Source organism: Cyrtonyx montezumae, unplaced genomic scaffold (assembly GCF_038088225.1).
Source record: "Cyrtonyx montezumae isolate F1298 unplaced genomic scaffold, pur_monq_1.0 scaffold_8, whole genome shotgun sequence".
Classification (NCBI taxonomy): Eukaryota; Metazoa; Chordata; class Aves; order Galliformes; family Odontophoridae; genus Cyrtonyx; species Cyrtonyx montezumae.
The window spans coordinates 29364547-29370502 of NW_027072089.1; the positions used below are offsets into that span (position 1 = coordinate 29364547).

A 5956-nucleotide genomic window follows, 5' to 3' on the forward strand; every position below is an offset into this window, starting at 1 on the left:
GGAGGTACCTGAGCAATCACGTGCAGTTTTAGTCACAGACAGCATACAAACCAAACACGACTTTGGGTAACGGATTCTTATTCTCATTCCCCAGTGCATGCTTCCTCAGCAGCTCAGCATCTCTGATTCTGCTTTTCCTTACAACGCCTCTTGCATGACCTCAATCACTCCCCAAGTTAATTAGTTTGGTTCTAATCAGTAAGATAATTAACATCTCATTTTAAGCAAGAAAATAGTTCTCTTCGTTTCAGCACTGTATTCTTAAATCTGACCTTTTCTTCCTATTCAATAACTCTAGAAAAATTTTACCTGCTAGCAGATGCATTTTAAGTGCTAACCAGGAGTCAGAATCCCAGAATTTTAATATTACAAGGGTTTTTTGACTCTGTCTCAGAAGAAATACATGTGATCACTACATGAATTACTATTTAGGTTTCCTTTGATGATGAGTGTATAAAGATGACTATTCAGTCAGTGCACACTGTTGCAACAAAACCTTCTTCAAAGCTTCAGTCCCCTGTGAGGAGCTGAGTGACCCCGAGTCCTTTGACAAGGAAAAAACAACTCCATGTTGCAGGAGATTTTTATGCCGTAGGTAATGTGCTAAGAGAAGGTGAGCAGATTTGCAGATACAGATTTTTTCAGGAATCAAGAGACCTTTAAAGGGAGAGAGTTTCAGAAAAAATGTAGGCAACATAATTTATCTTCAGTTAAGATTCCCCTTCACTGGTAAAGCTGAAAGAAGTCATATTTGTCTTCGAAAAAGATTAAGGATCACCTAGATCTCTTGCATTTCATTTGCTGATAGTGAAATCCCAGGAGATAAAAACTTAATCTATACCCAGCAATTTCTAACCTCACTGGCTATATGAGTCTGATATCCTCATAGTTTAAACAAGTATCCCTCCTTCCAGCTTTGATACTTTAACTCAATAGTCACTAAAGACATTTCCAGTACAGCTAGACTTTGATCACGAGGCAGTATTTGTGATGTGCTGTGCCATTCAAATGAGTGCTTATTTTTTAGTTCCTTCTCTAAGAGTGTAATAAGCTCTAAGAGCGTAATAAGCTTACAAGGTACTCTAAAACTGCAAAAGGACTTCTCTTCATCAAAGCAAAGATTTCTGCAGATTTTAGGAAAACATGTGAATTGCACTATCTAAAAGGTGATAAATGATTGGGTTATTAAAGACTGACTTGTAAGGATGTAGCAGAAAGAGGCACATTAAAAATGAGTGACATTTACCAATTTGAGCATAAAATGACACAGCCTTAATATTCTCCTTGAGTTGTTTGGAATTTCTGCATAAAATTTCTTTCAGAAGTGGCTTTTGGTTGTTTGACTTATTCAGACTAACAGTCTACAGGTGAATGGCTTTCTGCCACTTTACTAGTCTTGAGTCATTCAGGAGTGCAGTGACAAGTACATATTATGTGTAGGTACTCATCTTATCAAGGGCCAAGCTGTAAAAATCGTTCTAAAAAATGGCTTCATTGACTTAAGCAAGTTTGTGCCATGCTTCAGGATGCATAGAATTTGATTCTGAGTACAGAGCTTCCTTTCACATTTGATTGCTGCTTTTTTATGCAGTGAGAATAAGCTGTCCTGGTGCTGTAATTCACAGAGCAGTTGTTGGTTTCACAAACTGAGGCACTAACAGCCACCTCCACCTTTTTTGCTAGGCTTCATACCAGCAGTGGAAGGGATACCAAAATTGTAAAGGGTTAAACAGAGCAAATTCCATTTCTTTCTTGAACAATTTAGTATTTATCTTACTGGCTTAAATAGTCAAATATTACATCCTTTTTTCAACAGATATGTATAGAGTAATTACAATATAAAATATGCAGACAACATTCTGTGGTTTGCTTTCATCCTCCTGAAGTGAATAATGCTCTCTTGACAACTCATAAAGCGTACCCTTTTAGGATACAGTAAGTTTTATTATTTGGCATATAAATTAGCAGTGCCTGGTTTGTGTGGAAATCGCCACTGCTCTGCTGTAACTGATCACCTCCAGTAAAGGGGCCAAAGCTTCACCCAGCAGGGAGACCTTCACCTTCAGTGTACCTCAAAATACATTACTTTTTCCTTAGATTAGTTTCTCAACCTTCAGATCTAGCCTAAAGATAGAGAAAGTAATCGTTAAAACATCAGTCATTTTGTCTAGGGATTGTTAATGTTCTTGTTTTGAAACATTTTAAATAGCACAGCCACATACTTTGTTATGGTGGAAGATAATAATTTTCATTTTGCCTACAATCTTCCGTTTCAGAGAACAGTGGTCAATATGATATCCCTTGGAAATGTGTAGCAGTGTTGCAAAAAAGGCTGAATTTGATGTCATATATATGTAATATCAGTTTAAGCATCAAAAGAATCTATATGGCCAGGACCCATCACAGTTAGGACTCTAGCCCCACTTTCAGCTTGATTTTCCAGCAAAATCCTCCTGCTTTTGGAATATTGTGCTATATGATTTTCAGGCTGCTAATGAATTACAGTGGAAATCAGAGTGGAAAATAAGAATTAATGCAGTTTGCCAGCTATCCGCAGCAGAAAGCTATCTTACACTGTTCCAAACCACAGTCACCTGACAGTGTAGCATTTCTGGGCTGCTCATTGAAGGTGTCAAACAATCTCATTGGCCATTACAAAATTAAGGTCTTTTTCAGTCACTTTCATATGACTCCATGCTTATTATGCTTTGAATCTGGCCTTTAATAATATTTCAAAGAATACTTACAACATTTTTTTACTAATTTCATAAATTTTAATACATTAATAATCAGGGAAAGCAACTACTCTGATTACAAGCTACTTTCCAAAGGCACCAATGGAATCCAAATATTAAAAACAAACAAGTTGATTATTATAATTGTCGATGCTAAATACCTTGATCTTATGCTTAATTTTAGCTCTCCTCACAAAATGGTGTCTTAGTCATCCCTGTTGTATTGATGGAATGTTCAAAGAAAGTCTCCTCTTTCCAGTAAATCTAATATTGCTGTCTGACTCACTGATACTGAAATGTTTTATATAGGAATATTTAAAATATCTTGCAGCTTTTGATTATATATTTCATGTAACTGTTCACCCCACCTATATTTTTTCCTTATTTCCCTCCACATGTTCAAAGATTAAACATGTTTATCATTTTATTCAATATTTTCTCCCTTCAAACACTGTGATTTTTGGTGAAAGAGTGGAGTGCCACTAGGACTGACTGTGACTATTGATGGAGCAGCACTGAAACACAGAGCAGTTATGTTTCTACTCCATCCCAAGAGTGACAGCTAATGCATGCTTTGCTGAGGCATTCCCTCCCTTGTGTTCCATTTCCCATTCACAGGAATTGAGGATCAAGCTGTGTGTACAAAGCAATATTTATACTAGAATCAATACCATCCTGGAAGGAAAGATCATCTGTTTTATCACAGATTTCTCATTGACAGTCAAAATCATTTGCATTATGACCATTAACAAGTTTAAAAATATATGTTACTGAGCATCTCCAGCGTGATTTGGTGACACCACCTCTATTAGGGCTCACCAGAAGTCAGTAAACAGCCTGAGGATTTCAGGAAAATCCTAGCACCAGTTATGATGGGCTGTGAATTTCTCTTCAGCTCCATGCTCGGGTGACTTACTCACAGGTGTCTCAATGCCACTCCTCAAAGTCTAGCTCCACTTTCCAGCTTCAGCCCAGAGCAAACCCTGTGGGTCCGTGATCACCCCTCTCTATGGAGGGAGGCAGCAAGTGAATTAAATTTTGGGACGCAAAGAGGACTCAGTTATATTTATTATAGCCTTGGCTTGTAATAAACCCAAAAATAAAAAATATGGTTTGGTCTGCTACCTAGATGGTTTTGTTTCCTCTTGTACTGGCATATAAAGTCGCTTACTTATAGCTGGGCTGTGCTTCTGCACCTATTGGACAAAACAGACTGCCAAGAAGATCTTAATATGAGTATAATAATCACAAGTTAACTCCGAGCTTATCAACAAAATCATAACTTTTTTGGCACAGTAGTCTATCTTTGAATATTGCTTATATGACAAAAGCATAAAGTAGAAAAAATGTATAGGTCGCTGAAGTATGTTGCTGCTGGCAGTCTGTTTTTCAGACAGTCATATGTGCAACTTTCATTAATGATGATTGTTGATCTATTTCTTTAACCTTTAAAGAAACAAGGAAAATTTCACTACTGAAACATCCCTAGATACAGGACAGCTTTCTTCAATGCCATGTGCAATCACAAAGGGTAACTACCAGTCTTTAGAGCTGGTATTCAGAGGTGAAATAGAGTCAAGTCATTCTGAAGCAGAGTTAATTTAGGGCCAAATTGAACAACGGTTTGCTCTGTATGACTGCAGACTTTGATTATTTACTCCTTTATGTATCTTGTAAAGGAAGGGCAGGTTTTTCAATTCCATCATTTTCTGAAGACTAATGCTGAGAATTTGCAGTGTCTTCTGTATCTATCTTTAATTGTTTGTAGTGATTTTTTTTCTATTTCCTTTATTGAAACTGGTAATCTATGTCACTTTAAATATACAAAGGAAAAACGTCTAAATGTCTAAAATGTCTAAATGAATTCTGACTGAAAAGACTGTATATAAGAAGAAATTCAACTTCCAAATCCATACAGAAGTATTTCTTCAGGAGAGATTCAAACGTGCTGGAGAAATAAAAATACAGTGGATGCTCCTGGCTAACAGAAATTACTCTTAAGGAAAAACTACTTACTCTGTTGTACATGAAGGCTTTGTGCAGGACAGGGAAAACAGGGCCAGACAGGGACCTTTATATTCAGAAAGTGATTGTGGTGTCCTTTGACCGAAGAGTCAGGCTTGTTGTTAGAAATTTTGCTTTCTTAGTTACGGCAATAAGAAATATAATTTTAAAAACACAGAACACTTAGCAGTTATTTAGGCTAAAGCCCAAGAAAGAAAAAAGTTCTTTTGCAGGCAGAAGCTTCAGAAAAATGTTGTTTAAGTATGTATATTATATATGTGCATATATATAAAGCATACATTTATATATATATATATACAGTATTTCTTTGCCAGTAAAAATTGTATGTGGAGTAAAGGAGGTTATGGACATACCCATCTACAGCAGATGCACAGTGAGGCCATGTCTGGGATCCATAGACCCGATGTGTGTGTGCAGGGACTGCTTTCTGGGATTGCTAAAACCCACTGATTTCTAACACAAGCAAGGAGACCTTCCACAGCCTCTTCCTCCGTCCTCTGTTCCCTGAGTACTCTGAGCATGCCAGCTCTCCCTCCTCATCCCCTTCCCATTACAAATGTCACATCCCCATCTGCTGCCCCTGAGCTCTCTGTGCTGGCAGACTCACACGGGTAGAAGCAGCAGCTGATGTTATTCAGCCCAGCGTGCCACACTGACACTCCAAAGGCAATTACTAGCATTTTCTGCAGAGAAAAAAAAATCTGAATAATTAATCAGTACTACTGCATGTCCCTTTTGATACCTGTAGCACAGACCAGGACCTGCATCACCACCATGTCCAGCTGCTCACCCAGGCACAGTACAGTTTATCTACTCAGGGTGACAACGATTGCTCTTCTCCAGCCAAGCTAGTTGGTGGCTGAATTATTGCTTTTACCTCCCAGAACATCCCATTGGGTGAGATATGCTTTCGTAATACCTGAATTATGTAGGATTTTTCTTCTGTCCCCATCCCAAGTGGCGCCAGCAGATGTGCATTACTGTGGTCAGCAGGAATTTTCTTGTGTAAAATTATCTATGCTTTTCTGTTTTATCAAATAATAATCCAGCTCAGAAAGTGTGCAATCTTACTGAAAAACACATTTTACAGGAACTGCTTCTTCTGATAATTACATATTTGGCGACAGAGGGTGAGGGGGTGAAGAAAAGCTATTTTCCCATCTGCAGCAAATCCTGACAGCCGCTTAAAAACAGCA

The 5956-nt window shown here is 37.9% G+C and overlaps 1 long non-coding RNA gene across 2 annotated transcripts; it reads right to left on the reverse strand.

Moving 5' to 3' along the window:
* Window positions 1-1303: 1303 nt before the first annotated feature.
* On the reverse strand, window positions 1304-5190 carry LOC136058952 (uncharacterized). 2 transcript variants are annotated; one of them, XR_010623171.1, is made up of 3 exons: window positions 5114-5190; window positions 3656-3742; window positions 1304-2124 (listed from the first exon to the last, which is right to left on the reverse strand). It is a non-coding gene; the product is annotated as an uncharacterized LOC136058952 (long non-coding RNA). The 2 variants fall into 2 exon arrangements; XR_010623172.1 differs by having other exon boundaries at window positions 3652-3742.
* Window positions 5191-5956: the final 766 nt, after the last annotated feature.